Here is an 18,133-nt window from a genome sequence, read left to right on the forward strand (position 1 = left end):
GTCAAAATGAAAAAATGGAGTCAACATTTCAGTAAAAAGGTAGGTTTTTTCCTTTCAACATTTTTACAGTTGTTTTTGCTGGGTTTTGGTCAGCTACATAGTCAGTAGAAATGATTTTGTACAGGTTGTACCTCCCTTAACCGGGACTTCCTGATTCAGCAACATCCATGTTCCAGCACGACCAAGGATCTTCCTGGATCACAGAACTCAGGAACAGGGAGTCTGGCGGCAGGGCAGGAGTGCCATAGGGGGCACCAGCACCTCAGCCGGGAGCCCAATGTGTGTGTGGGAGCACTCAGACACAGCGGGGAATTCTGGCCCAGTGGCAGCTAGGGAGCTCTGCCCCCGGTCTTCTGCCACAGCCCTGGTTGCGCAGCTCTGGCCCCGGTTGCAGAGCCAGATGGCTGCGGAGCACTGCCCTGGCTGCAAAGCTCCAGGTTTGGTGCTCAGGCCCCGGCAGCAGCAGGGCCGGCGGCATCTAGAGAGCCCCAGGGAGCTGGGGCAGCAGGAGTGGGGGGGGCCTCCTCTGGTTTGGCAAATCCCCTCATTTGGGACCAATCAGGTCCCAAGGGGGGCTGGACCAGCAAGGTCAAACCTGTATTTCAAAATTGTGATGAAATTTCGGGGTGGGGGGGAGTTGTTTTTCCCCCAAAACTCTGTTTTTCAGCCATCTGTACTTAACCACCCTCCCGCAACCCCTCCATGTAAGAGAGAGCTTCCAGAGGTGACCACTGTATTGTTTACCATATGTGCTTTTCCCAGGATTAACCCTCCCCCCCAAAAAAAGTGTGCCACCATAAAGAATACTTAAGATAACTTACTCCATTTTCTCTTCTATGCCCCTTCAAAGATAGAAACCTGTGAAGGGATTTTCATTACAGAGATGACTAAAAGACTTCTGATTACTTTGTCCCTTTATAGCAGAAAGATATGCAACTGTTTTGATTTGGCAGGGCTACAATGCGGCTTGTGAAGGTCAAGTATCATTCTGTACAGACTACACTGGTGAACTTCCAGACTGTCGGGTCTCAGTGTTAGCAAACCTTGTTAACAGACCGCTCAAGTGTTCGTGTCAAACATCAGATTAATAGGCTACATGTCTCATTGATTTAATGACAGCTATCGCTGCTAAGAATTGATGCTTTCATTAGACAAATCAGGTTAACAACAGACTCCTGGAGGTTTGGCGAACTCTAGAGCTGGGGGGTCTTGGGATTGTTTTCCCTACTGAAATACAACTGACAGGAGATGTCTAGAAAAGGATTCCCTCCTCCCCCAGTATCCTGATGCAATATGACACAAACACACTCAGATGGCTAGAAAACTACACTCATAAATGATGGATGAAACAGGAAAAGGTTACTGTACCTTCTGTCTGGGGAACAGCCGTGGAATAGCAGTTTGAAGGGTATGCTCTGCCCAATACTTGTTCCCATGTTCCTCTGAATAAGAAGTCATTCTGGGTTATTCCACTAGGCAAATCACTGTGATTATAGTGGAATCCTTGAAGAGGACAGTGATCCTACAGAGACAGTGGCCCTCAAAGGCAGCCTAAGGGTGAGCTAAGGAGGGAGGCAAATGGGTAGCTCTAATCATAGGCTTGCTGGGCCCTGGGCTAGTTCAGGGCTGGTTTAAGAGGGGGAGGGTCCTGGGCATATCTTCACATGCCCACCCTGTACCACAGCTCTGTCTACGCGTGTGTCACCACCGTGCATACATGTTATCTGTCCCATCCCTCCCATCTGCACAGCAGGTCCGTCCATACAAGAGCATGCTGGTAGGGATGCTGCCACCACTCCATTTTGCACAGGCTGGGGCCTTTCTCCCTCCTTGAGTGTTGAGTGTCATCAGTTGAGAGAGCCCCATCCAGGAGCGGGGAGGACTTGCTCCTCACCCCCCTGAATAGAGCACCAAGCTCCTCAGTGGAGGGACCTGTGCATGGAGGATGCTCCTACTAAGGATGTTAAATATCAGTTAATTGACTAGTCGAGTACTCAATAGAATTTCCATCGACTACTCATCTAGTCGATAGGCACTTCCGCATTCCTCCTTTGAAATGTACAAGAGCCCCCACTGAGGCTCGTGTACATATCAAAGGAGGAATGTGGAACACCACATGCAGCCAGGGGCTAGTGGGAAGTCCTGCTGACTCCGGGCTGCATGTGAGTGCCAGCTTTGAAATGTACAAGAGTGCCTAGCGGGGGCTCTTGTGTATTTCAAAGCCACAGCGCAGTATGGAGTCCGGGGTCAGTGGGAGACTCAGAGTCCCCCACTGACCCTGGGCTCCAGGCTGCACTGCAGATTTGAAATGCCACGCGGAGCCGGGGTCAGCTGGAGACTCCCCAGCCGATCCCAGGCTCCCTGCAGCATTTCAGCAGAACCCAGGATCAACTGGGGACTCCCCAGCTGACCCCAGTTCCGCACGGCAATTCCCCAGAACCTGGGGTCAGCTGGAGAGTCCCCAGCTGATCCCGGGCCCAAAGGAGTAGTGCCACACAGCTGAGCCCTGGCTCAGCTGTGCGGGGCTGCCCCTTTAAACCGCTGAGGCAACATTCAAAGGGGCAGCGCCATACAGCTGAACCGGGGATCAGCTGTGCAGGGCTGCCCTTTGAACACTGCCTTACGTTTCAAAGGGGCAGCCCCGCACAGCTGAGCCCGGGCTCAGCTGTGCAGCGCTGCTCCTTTGAAGTACCCCCTCCCTTCCCTTTGCTGCCTTTATCCGATAGAGGCGGGGGGGGGGGGGGGAGAATCGACTAGTCGACTAGTTGACTGACTATCCGATAAGCTTTTGCTGATATCACTCCAGCAGAAGAGTCTGGGGTGGTGGGGGAACCCCACTGTTGCCACGTGAGCATAGCCATAATGGAAAGTCCCGCTCTGCACAGAGGCCTCTGCTGGGGTGGAGTCTGCAGACCTCTCGCTCCTGCCCTCATATTTATTTGAGTGTTTAGCACTGCTCACTAAAAGAGCTTATCCCCCCCTACAGGCTAGGCTACCCCAGTACTGTGATAAATGCAGGGTCCCCTGACCGGAGGCAGGGAAGTGCCGATGAGTGCTTCCTTTATGGGGATGAGCTCAACATGAGAGAATTGTGCCAGGCCCGGGAACAATGTTCTCTCTAATTTCTTTCCATCCACGTGCAGAATAAATTGTGCACTGAGTGCACTGAGGCATGTGTGGATGTGCACCACAGTAGAAATACAAGCTGCTGTCTGTGGGCGCTCTGTTAATCAGCTGGGCAGCACCTGAATCTCTCCAGGGTGGCCACTCAAGTGCACAGCTTTTAGGGAACACTGGCCAAGAATCTCCTTTCGTGGAGGGTTTCAAGACTTTGCCATTTATCTTGTGCCAATGAGGAACAAAACATATTAACTTCAAAAATTCACTGCAAAAAGCAATTCAGAACATTCTGTGTGGGGTTGATTGGTCTAACCATTTAGTTTAGAGGCCTTCAAAATGTTTTGCTTTGGTTTCTCCCCCCTCCCCTTTTTCCTTTACGTGTTTTTATTTTGTATTCTAATTTAGAAACAAAGTGGTCTTAAAATGAAAAACTGAAATGCCTTGCTCCAGAAGCTTCAAAATAGGATGTTTCAACATTTGAAACTTTTTTCCAGTTTTTGGCTGACACAAAATGTCAGCGAAGTCAACGTGATTTCACAGGGTTTCGACTTTGACAGAACTTTATTCTCTGAAGGAAAATGGTCCCCTGGTAGCTTTTTCAACCAGTTCTACCTATGAGTGCAATCCACTCTCCTCTTTCTCCCTTCCATGGTTCCCTCTCTCCTTCTTTCACACCCTCCCTGTCCTGTCTGCATTCGTCACACCTCCTTTTCACCACTCACTTGCTCCCATCCCCTCACTCTTAGCTGTGAAACGTCAGCTCTGATACTCACTTGTCCTGCACAGAGAGAAAGGGAACATGAGGAGATACAGGGAGGGAAGGCAGCCCAGCCCAGCCCTACCCTAACCCATGTCCACACCTACCTACTCACAGCCAGTCTGGAAGCAGTAACAGTAGCCAGGTCCTCGCTAGCTTACAAAATTCCTGGAGGCTGATCCTCTCCTCTCCTGCCTCTGAGATGCTGCAGTGGTTATTGTAAGGAAGCCCTTCCTATCCTGGCACCTGGAGTACACCAGAGCCAACAGCAACCTCCCTCTAGCTTCCTGGCCTCCCTTCCCAGGATAAAACTAGTGTTTAATGTGTGGGTTGACTGAAGTAGATGCTCAACAAACAGGGCTCCAGTCCCCTCTCCCTTAGTTCAGTTGTGTGTGAATGTCCATTATGCGCACTGAGGCCTGGGCAGATACACACCACCAGTAGAAACACATGCTGGTGGCGGCGGGCGCTCTGCTAACGAGCCGGATGGCATTTGAATCTCTCTTGGGTGGTGGTCCACGCCCACGGCTTACCGGGAAGACTGGTGGCAGGCTCAGGCCTGGCGGTTGTGAGAATGTCGTATGTCTCCTCAGGACAACCGCACAGTGCTATTCCAATCCCAGCAGTCTGGATCGCTTGGTAAATTGGGCACAAGCAAACAATGTGTGTTACTACAGCTAAATGTGTACATCGAAGAACTAGGACTGCAGGCTGTGTGTACATGATGGGAGACTGTCTCGGGAACTAGTGACTCTGAAAAAGATATGGGGACGGGAGTGAATAATCAGCTGAATATAAGCTCCTGGTGCCATGCAGGGGCCACGAGAGCTCACTGAGACCGTGGATATACAAATAGGCTACGTCTAGATTGGCATGATTTTCCGGAAATGCTTTTAACGGAAAAGGTTTCCGTTAAAAGCATTTTTGGAACAGAGCGTCTAGATTGGCATGGGCGCTTTTCCACAAAAGCACTTTTTGCGGAAAAGCGTCCGTTCCAATCTAGATGCGCTTTTCCGCAGAAAAGCCCCGATCGCCATTTTCGCGATCGGGGTTTTTTTGCGGAAAACAAATCTGAGCTGTTTACACTGGCCCTTTTGCGCAAACGTTTTTTTGCAGGCAAAGGACTTTTGCCTGAACGGGAGCAGCATAGTATTTCCGCAAGAACACTGACAATCTTACATGAGATCGTCAGTGCTTTTGCGGAAATTCAAGCGGCCAGTGTAGACAGCTGGCAAGTTTTTCCAGAAAAGTGGCTGAATTTCTGGAAAAACTGGCCAGTCTAGACACAGCCATAGAGGCATCTCATCTCAGGTAGGAGCAGAGTGGCGTCCCACCACCCACTGGCTGGAAACTGAGTCAGGACAAACTCAAGTTGGAAATAAGGTAAGTTTTTGATGGCGAGAGTAACTGACTATTGGAACTAGAGGCAACATGTGGAGCAGCATAAGGGGCCATGTGCCCCCCAAGCACTGTGGACAAGAGGGGCACGGGGCCAGCAGCTGGCAGGGCCAGAGCCTTTGGATAACTCAGGGGACTAGCGGGGTTGGTGGCAGGAGGGTTGGCCCTCCCCTTACTGGCAGTGGTGGGGAGAAACAGAGTGACACGGCCCTAGCTCACTTTGCTCCCCTGGCTCCCAGCTGCATTGCTGGACCACCCCCACTCTCACCAGTAGGAAGCAGAGTGACATGGCTGGGACCCGGGAGAGCAGAGCGAGCTAGGGTCACGTTGCTCTGCTTCTCCCTGCAAGGAGTGTGGGAGGGGGCAACCCCTGTTGCCAATGCCAGGCTCCCTCTAGCCCCCGGGTCACATCGATCAGGGGACGGGACTTGGGGGGAAGAGGCAGGGAGTGGGTGGAGCAAGGGTGAAAAAAAGTTGAGGGGGCAGAGCTGAAAGGGGACAAGGGGGGATTGGGGGTGGGGCCTGGAGCAAGGAGGGGGGGATTGTCCCAGCCCTCCCCCGGGCTAGGGATGGCACAGGGAGGAGTCACGTGGGGGAGCAGTCACATGGCTGGTGCCCTCCTGTGTCCCTCATCAGCAGCCACCTGTGACTGGAACAATTTACCAAGGATGTGGTGGATTTTCTGTCCCTTGCTACATGACTCCCTGAAATGCCTTGGCGTTAGGCTTTTTATGGGTGTTTGTGTTACTCAGCCATGCTGAGAGATTTATAGCACTCAAGGGCAGAGGCGACTGATGACGGGCAGCAAGAGGGGGCACTGACCACGTGACACCCACCCCCAGCCTGGGAAAGGGCCCTTGCCCCTGCACTGGCCTCTCCCTGCCTCTTCCCTGCCCTTGCTCTGCTCCTGCCCTACTTCTTTCCCCTCCCCAAAACGATGCAGGCCAGGGGACCAGCAGGGCTGGGAGCTGGCACCAGTCGCTGGGGTCTGCTTGACTCCCCCTCCTCCACTGCATTCACCAGCTGTGGTGGTGCAAGTGGAGTAATGCTGCCCCAGCTCGCTTTGCTCTCCCGGCTGCATCGCTCCGCTTCCCATGGGCAAGTGCAGGGGCAGCTCTGCCCCCTCCCCTAAGCAAATTGGTCAGAGGAGCACAGAAAGCTGGGGCCATTACTCCGCTTCCCCTCCTGCTGCTGCCAGTGGGGGGGGCATGCCCATGCTGCGGACACCAGACTCCCTCCCTTATAAGTCCCCCCACTGGCTGCTGGCCAGCCCTTGCCCCTTCCATGCACGGCGTTTGGGGCACATGCCCCCCCCCCCCCCATGTTGTCTATGCTTAAAGGCAGATCCAGGATTTTGAAAAGGGACAAAGAGACTTTGGATGCCTCTGTTTTTAATTGGCCCAGGTAATACCCCATAACAGAGCATGATCATCAGAAAGTGCTGGAATCCGGCTTCTTTCAGGTGTTTCCAATGGAGCACAGATGATTGTGAGTTGCTGTGGAGAAGCTTGCTGGTCATATAGATTGAAATGGGGGGAATAAGAGAATTGTGTCCATCATCAAGGAGTGCGGACAGTCCAGCTGGATCCATTTAAAACAAGCCAGAAACGAAGTGCAGAAATACTAGTACAGAATCCTAGGGCTGGCAGAGACCTCAGGAGCTCACTGAGCTCAACCCCCTGCCCAAAGCAGAACCAAGCCCAACCAAATTATCCCAGCCTGGGCTTTGTCAAGCTGGGACTGAAAATGGAGCACTCGTAATGTCTCAGGAAGCAAGCGGGCTAAGAGAAGCACTAGCTTGGTGTTCATGGTGCTTCTGACTGTGATGAATGGCAGTATCAGTTTGCTATTTGATTGGAAGCATATAGGCTGCGCTTCAGGGAACCAGCTTTAATGGTATAATAGGGCTTTTCCATCTCTCACAACCATGATCCAATAGCACAAATAGACACATGAAACTCAAGCAGAGAAAATTGCACAGATTTAAATAAATAATGAGGCTGAGTCTTCGAACTTCAGTATATGGAAACCCTGCTGAGAGTCCAAATCCTGCAGGTTTTACTCAGACAAAATTCCCAGAGGAATTCACCTAGGCTAGGGGCTTTAGTATTCAGCAGGAATAGCATATAGGAACAATACTGTTAGACCCTTTTCATCTCTACTGCCAAATTTAAAGTTGAAGTGTTCCCCCCCCCCATACTATAGCACTCCAGACTTCTTGGGCATGGACCCAGCCTTCTTCCTATACTCCTGGGGAAATTCTGCACCAAAAAAAATTAAAATTTTGTGCATGATATTTTAAAATTTTTACAAAATTATTCGTATTTTTTTGTCAAAAGAATACAATATAATCATGTCAGTTTCAATTATTTTGGTAATTTACTTCAAAATGCCTGTCAGTTAGTTTGTCTGTAACAATGCAGACAACAAAAAAGATTGAGGAGATGGATTTTTTGACAAATAGATTCCATACCAGTCACATTATTACAGAACCATGAATAGTAATTCATTTAAACTGCAATACAGAAGCAGTGCAAAGGCTCAGGGGAGTTGGGGTAGTGGAGGAGCTGAGGACAGAGAAGTAATTGCTGGGAAAGACCCTGGGAGTGAAACTGGAGGGTTGTTGCATGTGAGTGGGAAAATTATGGAATAGTGTTTTTTGGGGGGGAGGGAGGTGGGGAAGGATTGTTAGGTGTGTGTGTGGAGGGGGGCCTTTCTCGTGCAGACTCTGGTTGGTCACTATCCTTTCCTGTTCGGCCAAGCACCTCTCCCACCAGTCTATCCCCCAGCACCCCATGTGTCCCACTCTGTCCATCCCCCCATATTCTGAGAGGGAAAGCTGCCTCTGTCCCCTCCCTCTCTGCGGGTGGTTGTTTTGGTCTGTGAGCCAGCTGCCCTCTGTTCTAGCACCACATCAGCTCCTGCCAGATGAAAAGTGGAGTTGCAGTGTCTCCCCCACAGAATGTTTTCTGCAGAGAAAAAAAAAATCTACAGGGGACATCAATTCGCTGCATGTGCAATAGTGCAGCATAACCCCAGCAGCAGTTTTGAACTTCCTATCTTTTTTTAACAGTCTGATCTCCAGGATGGAGCAGGACCAAGCAGTCCTTGAGTTCCCTAGTTGTACCACTCCACTCATACAGTCAAGCCAGGGCCTCTAACAACATGGCCCCTACATTATAGCAGGTTTGTGATTTCCAGTCTTATTCCCATTTGTGGTGGAAGGAAGGGAAATACAAGTGTGTCTTGGAGACCAACAGTTAACCCAGAGTAGCTTGTCTTGGATTGATGTCCTGCTCAGCTCTGCTTGGACAAGTGGAATAATGATGGAGCCTGTGTACTTTTTAGAGAGTAAGGAATATTGTCTTACGTTTACATGTTCTTTATTACAACAATTGATTTGCAGCTAAGATGACTATACCTGACCGTCTAATTATACCGTAGTTGCCAACCACTGGTTTGTGGACCTCTGCCTGCTGGCCACAGCACACTGCCAGGCCACGCCCACAGCTGCTAATGAGCCCCGCCCACTGAGGTTCCCCACGCAGCAGCAGGGTGAGTGGCCCAGCGGGCAGCTGGGTGTGCTGAGGATGGAGCCAGGGCCGCAGTGAGGTTGTCTCTATTGGGGCATCCTCACCGTGGCCCCGGTTCCAGCTCCAGCGGCTGCCTCGGCCAGTTGCTGCAGCTGCACTCAACCGGGGTCCGGCTGCTGCAGCGCTCACAGGGGCCCATCATGCTGTGGGTTCCGTGCAGCCCTCCTGCTGCGCAGGGAAGCACTCTGCACTCAGCTGGTGGCTGGGAGACAGTGGCAAGGCCAGGTGAGGGGGGCGGGGAAGGCGGAGGGGCTCTAGGGGTGGGGCTAATACTGGGGAGCTCTGGAGGCGGGGAGCGGACACTGAGGGGCACTGTGACATCCAGAATGGGGAGCTGGCACTGGGAGGCTCGGGGGGTGGAGCTAGTAGTGAGAGGGCTAGGGCGGCAGGGATGGCTCTGGGGACAGGGCTAATATTGGGGGCTGGCCTGGGAGGGGGAACTTGGAGGGACTGGGTGCAGTGGGGCTCTGGAAACAGGAGGCTGGCACTGAGGTATTTGGGGCTGGGGGGCTGGCACTAGGGGAGTCTGAGGGCAAGAGGCTGGCAGTGTGGGGTAATGGAAGGGTGAGGGGCTCCAGGGGTTAGGGCTGGCATTGGGGGCTTTGAGGGCCATGGCTTTTTATACCGTGGACTGGCAAACCCATTCACCAACTTTTGGCAGACCAATAACATTTTATTTATAATGCATATGCAAATATGCAAATAAAATGTTGCTGGCCCACCAAAAATTTGTGAATGGGCTTGCTGGTCCCCGGTATAAAAAAGGTCGGGAGCCATTGCTCTAATACAGGGGTGAGCAAAACACAGCCAATGGGCTGGCTCCAACCTGCCAAACCTGTTCTTCTGGGCCACCAGGTCAGGGCCAGAGGAAAATGTCCCACAGCCCAGCGGGGAGCTCAGGCACCCTCCTGCCTGCTGTAGCCCCAGCCATACAACTCCTGCAGTGCTGAGCTGGAGGTTGCTGACAGGCATATGTCTGCACACCCCCTGGGGGCAGTGGGTCTCCACATACTGCCTGCACCTGCAAGCACCAACTCTGTACCTCCCATTGGCTGGAAGCCAGCCAATGGAAGCTGTGAGAATGGGGCTGGGGGCGGGGACAGTGTGCAGAGCCCACTGTAAGGGGTGTCCAGAGAGAAGCTTGTCAGCATCAGTGGGCTGCTGTGAGCTGTATGGGGCCACTATGGCATGCAGGCAGCCTGCCTTGCTGAGAGTCCCATTGCACCACAGGCCGGGAGCCACCTATGGTAAGCATCTCCTGGCCAGGTCCAGCTCCAGCTCCTGCACCTGGCGCCTCCTTCTACGTCCCAACCCCTGTTCCAGATCACAACCTCCTCCCACACCCAAACTCCTTCCCTAACCTTCCCCCCTACATTCCTATCCCAGGTCAGAACCCCTTCCTGTTCCCAAGCTCCCTCCCAGATCCCTTCTCCTGCATCCCGGTCCCTGCCCGGAGCTTCCTGCTGCACCCAATTTCCATCCCAAACCACACATCCCTCCATTAATATAACAGAGAAGTGCAGTCTGGGACCACTTACCAAAATTCTTAAAGTGGCCCTGCTGCAAAAATTGTTGGTATCTTTTAACTTGAGGAGAATCGACACCTCCAATAGCTGTTGATCACTCATGCATCATATCACCTCCAAATGAAAGCCCACAAAGCTGGTTCTCTATGCAGAGACAGAATGATTGTGACTGTACGTTCTCTGCAACACATTGATTGTATGTGGCAGGTGCTCAGATGCTATGGAGATGAGTGGCAGTATAAAACTCTAAAACAGATAAGAGATTACACCACTCTGGATGCTTCTCCTACACCCTCCAACAACAAAAAGCAGTTTGTTCCTAGCATATTATGTTTCAAGTTTCCTCTTTTTTGACTGCTCTGCAGAGACCAAAGGCCATATTTTCAGCTGGTGTTAAGTCAGGTTGCTCCACTCAAGTTGGTACAGCAATACTGATTTATGCCAGCTGAGGAGCTTGCATCAGCTATCTGCTGAGAAATGCCAACTCCCATGGACTTAACAGAAGCTGTGGGCACTCATCATCACCCAAATTAGGGGCACTAAGAAAAATCAAATCTCTCAGAAAACAGAAAAATTAACAGTTGGAGAGCAAATGACTCACAGTGTTGGGGAACTTTCTGTATTCCTCTCTGAAGTACACAAAATCATTTCCCAGCGTTATGAATCACCAGAAAATGGCAGCTGAATGTGTTTTGACCTAAGCTAAACTGAAGATGTTTAGTAGAGGATGAATTGCTCCTCTTTGCAATAACACCTGTGGCAACTTCTTTGTAAAAACAAAGAATAACAGTAATGTCTGTAACAATAATGAAAATGGGATGGTGGGGAGGGTACATTAAAACCTGACAGGCCTAATGTTTTTGGAATGAATTCTCTTGCTGCTGAAAATTGCTGGCTGACTGCAAGGACTAAGAACCCTGACTCGATCTAATTGTAAGCAGTAGAGAGGTTCCACTGTGTTTGTAAAAGAGACGCCGTTTTGACTGACATGCTGAGTACTGAATGGGGATGTCCAGAGCTAAAAGCAGGAGTGTTGACAGTCTGAGTTGGAGTCAAGCTGTCAGGCTGCAGATATAACAGAGCTGGGTGCTGAGGAGTGTGTGTAACATATACTGGCTAATGGGGTTAGACAAGCTTCTCAGAGAACCCGAACCCTGACCTTGGGCACTTTCTCTAGAGCTAAGAGGAACATCCAGTCACCTTACCTATTCTCTCATTGGCTTCTCTATTGATAGGACTAACAAGGGGGGACAGTTGGTTCCAGTTTTGATGATGAATTTAAGGAGATGAATTTCTGGTCACCAGGAACTAATTTTTATATGATTGCCCCCCCCCCCCCCCCCCCCCACCTAAACATCAGACTGCAGCGAGGGGAGAAAAGGGGCAGGGAAAATCACCCTGTTTCATAGAAAGCCCTATAGGAGGTTTCTTTGCAAGGAAGACAATTGCAACTTGTTCCATCGGAGGGAGGAGGTCTCCAGTCCATTGTACTGGCCAATGGTTTGGTCCCAAATTCTGCAGATCTGAAGGGATACATTAGAAGCACAGTGCCACCTGCCTGCAGGCCCCTTCCCTCTGCACATGCTTTGGGCGTACCTCCCTCCATCATCCCCTGGCTTACTGGTAGTTGTGCCATTGCTAGGCACCCTCCCAACAATGGGCACTCGTCAGGGTCTCAGATAGCAGGGACCCCTAAGGGTCCCAGCAGAGAGGAACACTGGACAAAAAGCTACTGAAGCCTGAGACTACATTAGCAGATTAGAGCCTGACCATACCCACCACCTCCGTCTAGCCACCCCTCTTGGAGCTTGTGCCTGCTTTCTCCACAAGCAGTCCTGGCCAAGGCATTGAGCCATCCTGAGTCTTCGTTCTTGCCTAGAAACCTGGAGATTGGAGAAAATAGCACTGGGACCTACCACAGACACACAAGCAAAATATAACCTCTTGGCTAGATCTGAAACCCGTGAGCTAGGGAGCTGAATGGATCAACTTAATGACGAGGAAGAGGGCCAGCTGGCAAAGTAATGTCCTTTGCTGCCAATTATTGTGATGCTCCTATTAGAAGATGTTAAAAGAGAAAGAAAGCTTTGTTATGCAGACACAGTTTGTGGCAGTACATTTAGGGCCTGATTAGCTTTTCCATTATAAACTCTTAATTTATAAGATAGCTAAATAAAGTTATGGTATTTCTATAGGCAGGAACTCTTATCTTCTAGCCGTGTTGCTAATGTTTATAGCTTTTCTAAACGGTATACATGCATGCGATGGAGTTGCTCTGAGATGCGTGGACTTGTGGGGAGCTCAGTTCCAATCTAGTAGAGCGGGATGGCCAACCCACGGATTGCGAGCCGCATGCAGCTCTTCACCCCTGAAAGTGCGGCTCGCGAAGCCTCCCCTGCGGCTCATGAAGCCGCGCCATGTGCCCCTACAGACAGCCCCCTACAAAATGGCATCAGCAAGATGGTGGTGACCAGTGGGAGCCTGATGTAGCCCAAAAAGCCTAACCCGTGGTTTTTAAAGGGGCAGCGTTTTTTTTTTTTTTTTTTTTTTTTTTGCTCAACAATTCTGGTGTGGTTCTTCACATTTTTCCACCACTGTCTCAGCGCTCTTCATTTAATGGATTGGTCACCCCTGTAGTAGATCTTCTTTCCAAATTGGTTTCACCAAAGATGCATCCAAATTGGGCTGGAGAGTTTGCAAATTGTAGAAAGTACCCACATCTGGGGAACCTCCTTCCACATAACACAGTGTGGGAAGGAAGCTAGCCCTGCAGTGGAGGGAAATTCTGGACACTCTAGACAGAATGGGGAAACTGGGGTACCTCCAAACAGGGTGTGTTCAACTGGTCAACCCAGCTCAAGATACAATATTAATTTGTTGTGTGCCAGGGAATCATGGATTTATGGGCCAAATGCTGAAATAAATAAATATGCAATTAATTTGGATATGAATCCTAGTGCGTGAAAGCCATCACTGGCCTGCAGGAGAGAAAGTTTCCAGCTAAGCTGCATATCCTGTATGGGCTAGACTGTCATGTGCAATTTTTCCAGTTGACATTTTCAAATGACCCTGAACTGTTTGGGCAACCCCCTTCTGACAGGGTTCACGTCCGGTGTGAAACTGACAGACACGTCTGGCTGTTAAAACATTGAACTGACCCAATGTCAGTGTTCTCGCTACCTGTCATCTGCTCCTTTGCCTTTGTCTGATGCGAGTTGTGGATGGACTGTGTGTGGTTGTTCAGGCGTCTAATGGAGGAGAGGCAATCTATACTGTCACAAGGTAACTGGCTGGGCTGTCAACAACGTTACGAAGGATATTGATAATGAAAGTAGAGAAAGATAATGTCACAGGCATGTAATGTCATATTTAGTGGCTTTGTCAGCATATAGGGAATTCCAGGACAAAATAAGGTCCAGTTGCCAGGCTACGATTATCTCCTAAGTTAGAAGTTCCTTATACTACTTTCCCCGCTCCCCCAAATACTGAGCTAACTCTCTATGTAAACTATTTCTATTATAGTCCGCATCCTTGGGACCTGACCAGTGCCGAACCAGAGAATTTGCTGAACTCTGGGAGGTCATTATTATCTAGCAGCATTACCTTCCTGCTTCCTGGGCTCTTAGAAGATATTTGGTGGTAAATTAGAACTGAATAACAGCACAGAACACTGAAAGCCAGGACTAGTGGCTGTAAACAAACTTTATGGGACTGCGGGAAACTTAGCCACACTCATGACAAGTGGACATCCAACTAACTAAAATAATGCCAGACCATGGATGTTGCCGGACTAGAGAGGTTCAGACTGTAGTTGCTTCTATTATTTCCCTTAGCATTTTATCCAACAGGTTAACCACTGTCCACGGAAAGAAATTCCAGCCACATTTCTTTTGCTTATGACATTTCATGTTAAGTGTGTATTCTCTCTTTCCTCCACGTGACATTCGCTTACACCCCATTGGGTGGAAACTCTCGTTCGCCCACCCCTTTAAAATGTTGACTGTTTCAGTGAGATGCCTTTGTAGAGCTTGACCCTACCCAGCATAGGCCCAGAGGGTCGTGTGTATAAAGAAGAGCTGAAAAGTGAGGGGCAAAACAAGGGGACCTGTAGTGTATGGGAATTGGGTGGTATGCTTTTAAATAGACTGAGGGCCCTCTACTCTTTTATTGCAGAAGCTATCAGAACCTGACAGAGAAGCGGTGTATATAGGCCCGCTGATGGGGGAGGGGGAGATGCAAAGGAGGCCACAGACCTGGGGTCTGGTGATTCTAAAGGGTTTGTGGCTCCCGACCACTATTGCTCCTTCTACAGTAGCAGCAGCAGCAGCCCCGGCCTTGGGCCCTTGAAATTGCCGCGGGAGCGCCGTGCTGCTTGCTCCAGGTGGCTCAAAGGGCCAGCCGGGAGGGGCAGGCGCAGCATGGTCTGGACAGCATTGGGGGCTGACTCCCTGGTCCTACCCCCTCTGCCCAAGGCCCTGCCCCTTCTGGGAGCACAGAGCCACCACCCTTCCACCCCCACACACACACAAATTTCCCACCCCACATTGCCCATGGGCCCACAATCCCATTGGCCCCTCCTGGAGGTATATATGTATCTCACCTTGTATGTTCCTGTGTAGTTAGCAACCATGGTGTTTCCTCATGTTCTTAAGAATTCTTAGAGAGGACGGCTGGTCCAGGGGTTGGCAGCTGAAGTGGGAGGCTTAAATTCAATCCCTGGCTTTGCTATGGACTTCCTGGGTGACCTTGGGCATGTCCCTGCCTCCCCTGGGGTGCTGGGAGGATAAAAGCATTGAAGACTGTGAAGTGTGTTGGGATGGGATGATGAAAGGACTAAGCAGAGCTAGGTACTCTTATTAATGTTACATAAAGAGCTCTGCATTCTTGTGTGTAAGTGGGCAGGCAACCAAAGGGTTTCACTCACTGCAGCAAACCGCCTTGTGTTTAATCTTTTCCTTTACGTAGCTTCGTCTCAGATCTGTGCTGGAGCACAGCCCTCGTGTGTTCCCCACTGCAGCCGGTGGCCTTTGTCTTCTCTCAGCTAGTTTCTCACAGACCTCACAGTCCCTGCGCGATGTTGGTTCTCCTTTGTCCAGGCCTGAACAAAGCGGACCATGGATCCCCACAGTCTTCAGAAAGCCGTGGGAGAGCTCCCTGCCGTGGTAGAGTTTAGCGCCCTTTCTTCAGCATCGTCCCCAGCTGAGGAAGTGAAGACTTAACAGGCCCGGCAATCTGAAGGGGGAGGAGCAGCCAGAGGAACTGGTGATTGGCAGAGCTCCAAACCTTCCCACCAGTAGATGAAATGGCTTCATCATCTGCCAGGAGATTAGAAATCCCCTTCCAGCTTCCTCTATTTGACTGGCAGGCCTGCCTCCCTCCTGGCTTGCTTTCCCCTCCCAGGGGAATGGAGGGTAGAAATGGAAAACAGAAGAGCTCACTGTCTCCAGCTCTTCTTTCCTTCCAGAGGAAAAAGGAAATCTTGCCGCCACTTCCACCCCAGCCCTAGGAAGAATCCAGGGCAACAAAATGGCACCTGGAAGTGGGCTGTGTTGGGAGAGCAACGGGTATAGTCCCATCCAGCTCCTCACACGCTTCCCCCCACGGGCTCTCACGTTTGTCCTAGTAGCACCGCACATCACACCTCAAAGCTGAGCTCCTCAGGGCCTTCTGCCAGGCTAGCGACACTTCCTCAGTCTCATCCTCACTTCTCCACGTGCTGATCTCAGAGTCCGGTTTGCTTTTATTTTTCACTCTCACTACATGCCTGGGCTAAGCCGTCAGTAGCGGTTTTATTTACCACTTCCACCGAGTCTTGTGCCAGCTCACATCTTGGAGACTCTCGCTTCCTCTCACTTTCATTTTTCATCCCTGGCCTCATTGACTTACACTTTGCACAAATGCCAGTTTTCTCCCTGTTTCTCCCAGATCAGTTGTGAATGTTGTTGTCTTCCTCCCAAGAAAACTCTTTTAATCAATTAAGTGTACAGGCCGTCCTTGCTATAAATCCAAGCTACGGTCCAAAAAACTTGGACTTACAGTGAAACAATTAAAGCGGGGAATTTTTTTCCTGAGGCTGACTTCCATTTGCACAAGTTGGTTTTGGGGTTTGTTTGGTTTTTTGTTCGACTAAGAGTGGGGAATGGGAGGACTTATATAGCACATCAGTTTCTACAAGCATCAACGACTTTAGTGTGGAATGGATGTATACCGCGGCGACTTATAGCGGGGACATCCTGTATTATTAATGTAACATCTTACATATTCTTTGATACATTAAAATAGCTTTTGTTGAGACTGAAGAAATATGCTATATGGATTTCCTTCTTCCATGTCACAGTTAAGGTGAGAATTTCAGCTCTGTTTATGATCCTTGTGGCATCAAAGGCTTCTTCCTAAGTCATTGCGAGACTTGAGAGCCTCTTGAGAGCACCTCTTGGGCCTACCATACAGACTGTATCTCTGGGCATCAGTCCCTTGGCCCCAACCATGTTAAAGTGACAGGCCCACTGGGTTTGACACCTGTAAGCTCTTCACTCTGGGGCCCTGTGACAAGTGAGCTGACTAAAGCATTGATTTCTAATGGCAAAATCCCGCTGACTTCTCATAAAACAAGGATTTGGTATGTTATGGGTCAGAGCCTGCTTCTCGCTGTGGCTCTTTGACATCGGGCGGGGGCATAGCTGGAACATAGTTACACTCTGCGGATTGATTGCTTGTTGGCCCACTGGCTGCCAGGTATGAGTCACAGGCACTGATTTCTCATCTTGCTGGAGAGTGCTCACCCTCCCCCTTCCCATCCTTGCTCCACTGCTGCCCCACCTCTTCCCTGCCGCCTCCCTCAAGAGTGTCTTCACTCTTCCCCCTCCCTCCACAAATCAGCTGTTTGCAGAACTCTGGAAGTCTAGGGAGGGCAGGGGAGGAGTGGGTAAGCATAGGGCCACCAGTGCACAAGAGGTATGTGGGGAGGGAGGCAGAGCGGGGAGCTTGGCAATGGTGAATGCTCCGCATCCACTAATTTTGCCCTGTGGATGCTCCAGCCCCGGAGAACTCATGGAGTCGATGCTGATGGCGTGAATTAGAGCAACCCCAGGGCTATTCTAATTTGGGATGGGACTGAACCAGTTCTATTGGCCCCAGGTGTGGTGGATGTGAAGGTGGCAGATAGCCACCTCTGCTCCCTCCCCTTCAGGACATGCACCAAGTGGAGCCCGATGACTAAAACTGGTGCTAGGTTCAGTAAAAGCATGTGGGTCCAATTTATTAATCAGCAATATGAGTTAGCATTAGTCACAGCATTCCTATTGAATCAAGCTTGTGGATTGGGAGTCCATAATGGTGTTAGCTACTGTACTGCATGCTGGATATGTCTATTATAAGGTTGGTCCTGTTTTGGGCATGGGGTTGGAGTCGATGACCTCCCGAGGTCTCTTCCAGCCCTAGGATTCTTCGTCTGACGGTACAGTTGCTTTCTGCTCTAAAATCAATGTCATGAGCCTAAGTCTAGATTCTAAACCTCGAATAGAAGATTCTGTAAGAAAGCTGAAGGGAGCTGAGTTTTTATTCTTTCAGCTGTTTTTATGTTTACTTGAAGAAAACCAACACCGCTCCTGGTAAGACCCTGTGTCCGTACAATTCCTCCCGCCCCCCCATTGGTTAATTACACTTAATTGCCTGTTGATGGCTCAAATGAATATCCAGGCTGTACCTCCCAGGATCACCATGGTCCTTAGAAGGTAGGC

At 50.3% G+C, this 18,133-nt stretch overlaps 1 long non-coding RNA gene across 3 annotated transcripts in view; it reads left to right on the forward strand.

Moving 5' to 3' along the window:
* Window positions 1–18,133, forward strand: part of LOC102444722 (uncharacterized) — a 121,266-nt gene that overhangs the window by 45,826 nt on the left and 57,307 nt on the right. The window contains exons 8-9 of one of the 3 annotated variants that reach the window (XR_012903020.1): window positions 8,349–8,461; window positions 15,360–17,258. The exons of 1 other annotated variant lie outside the window; for it this stretch is intronic. This is a non-coding gene — a long non-coding RNA (uncharacterized LOC102444722). Of the gene's footprint in view, window positions 1–953; window positions 1,940–8,348; window positions 8,462–15,359; window positions 17,259–18,133 lie in introns of those variants that run through there. One more of the 3 variants, XR_012903022.1, reaches the window with a different exon arrangement.

The sequence above is a fragment of the Pelodiscus sinensis genome, chromosome 3, assembly GCF_049634645.1.
Source record: "Pelodiscus sinensis isolate JC-2024 chromosome 3, ASM4963464v1, whole genome shotgun sequence".
Classification (NCBI taxonomy): Eukaryota; Metazoa; Chordata; order Testudines; family Trionychidae; genus Pelodiscus; species Pelodiscus sinensis.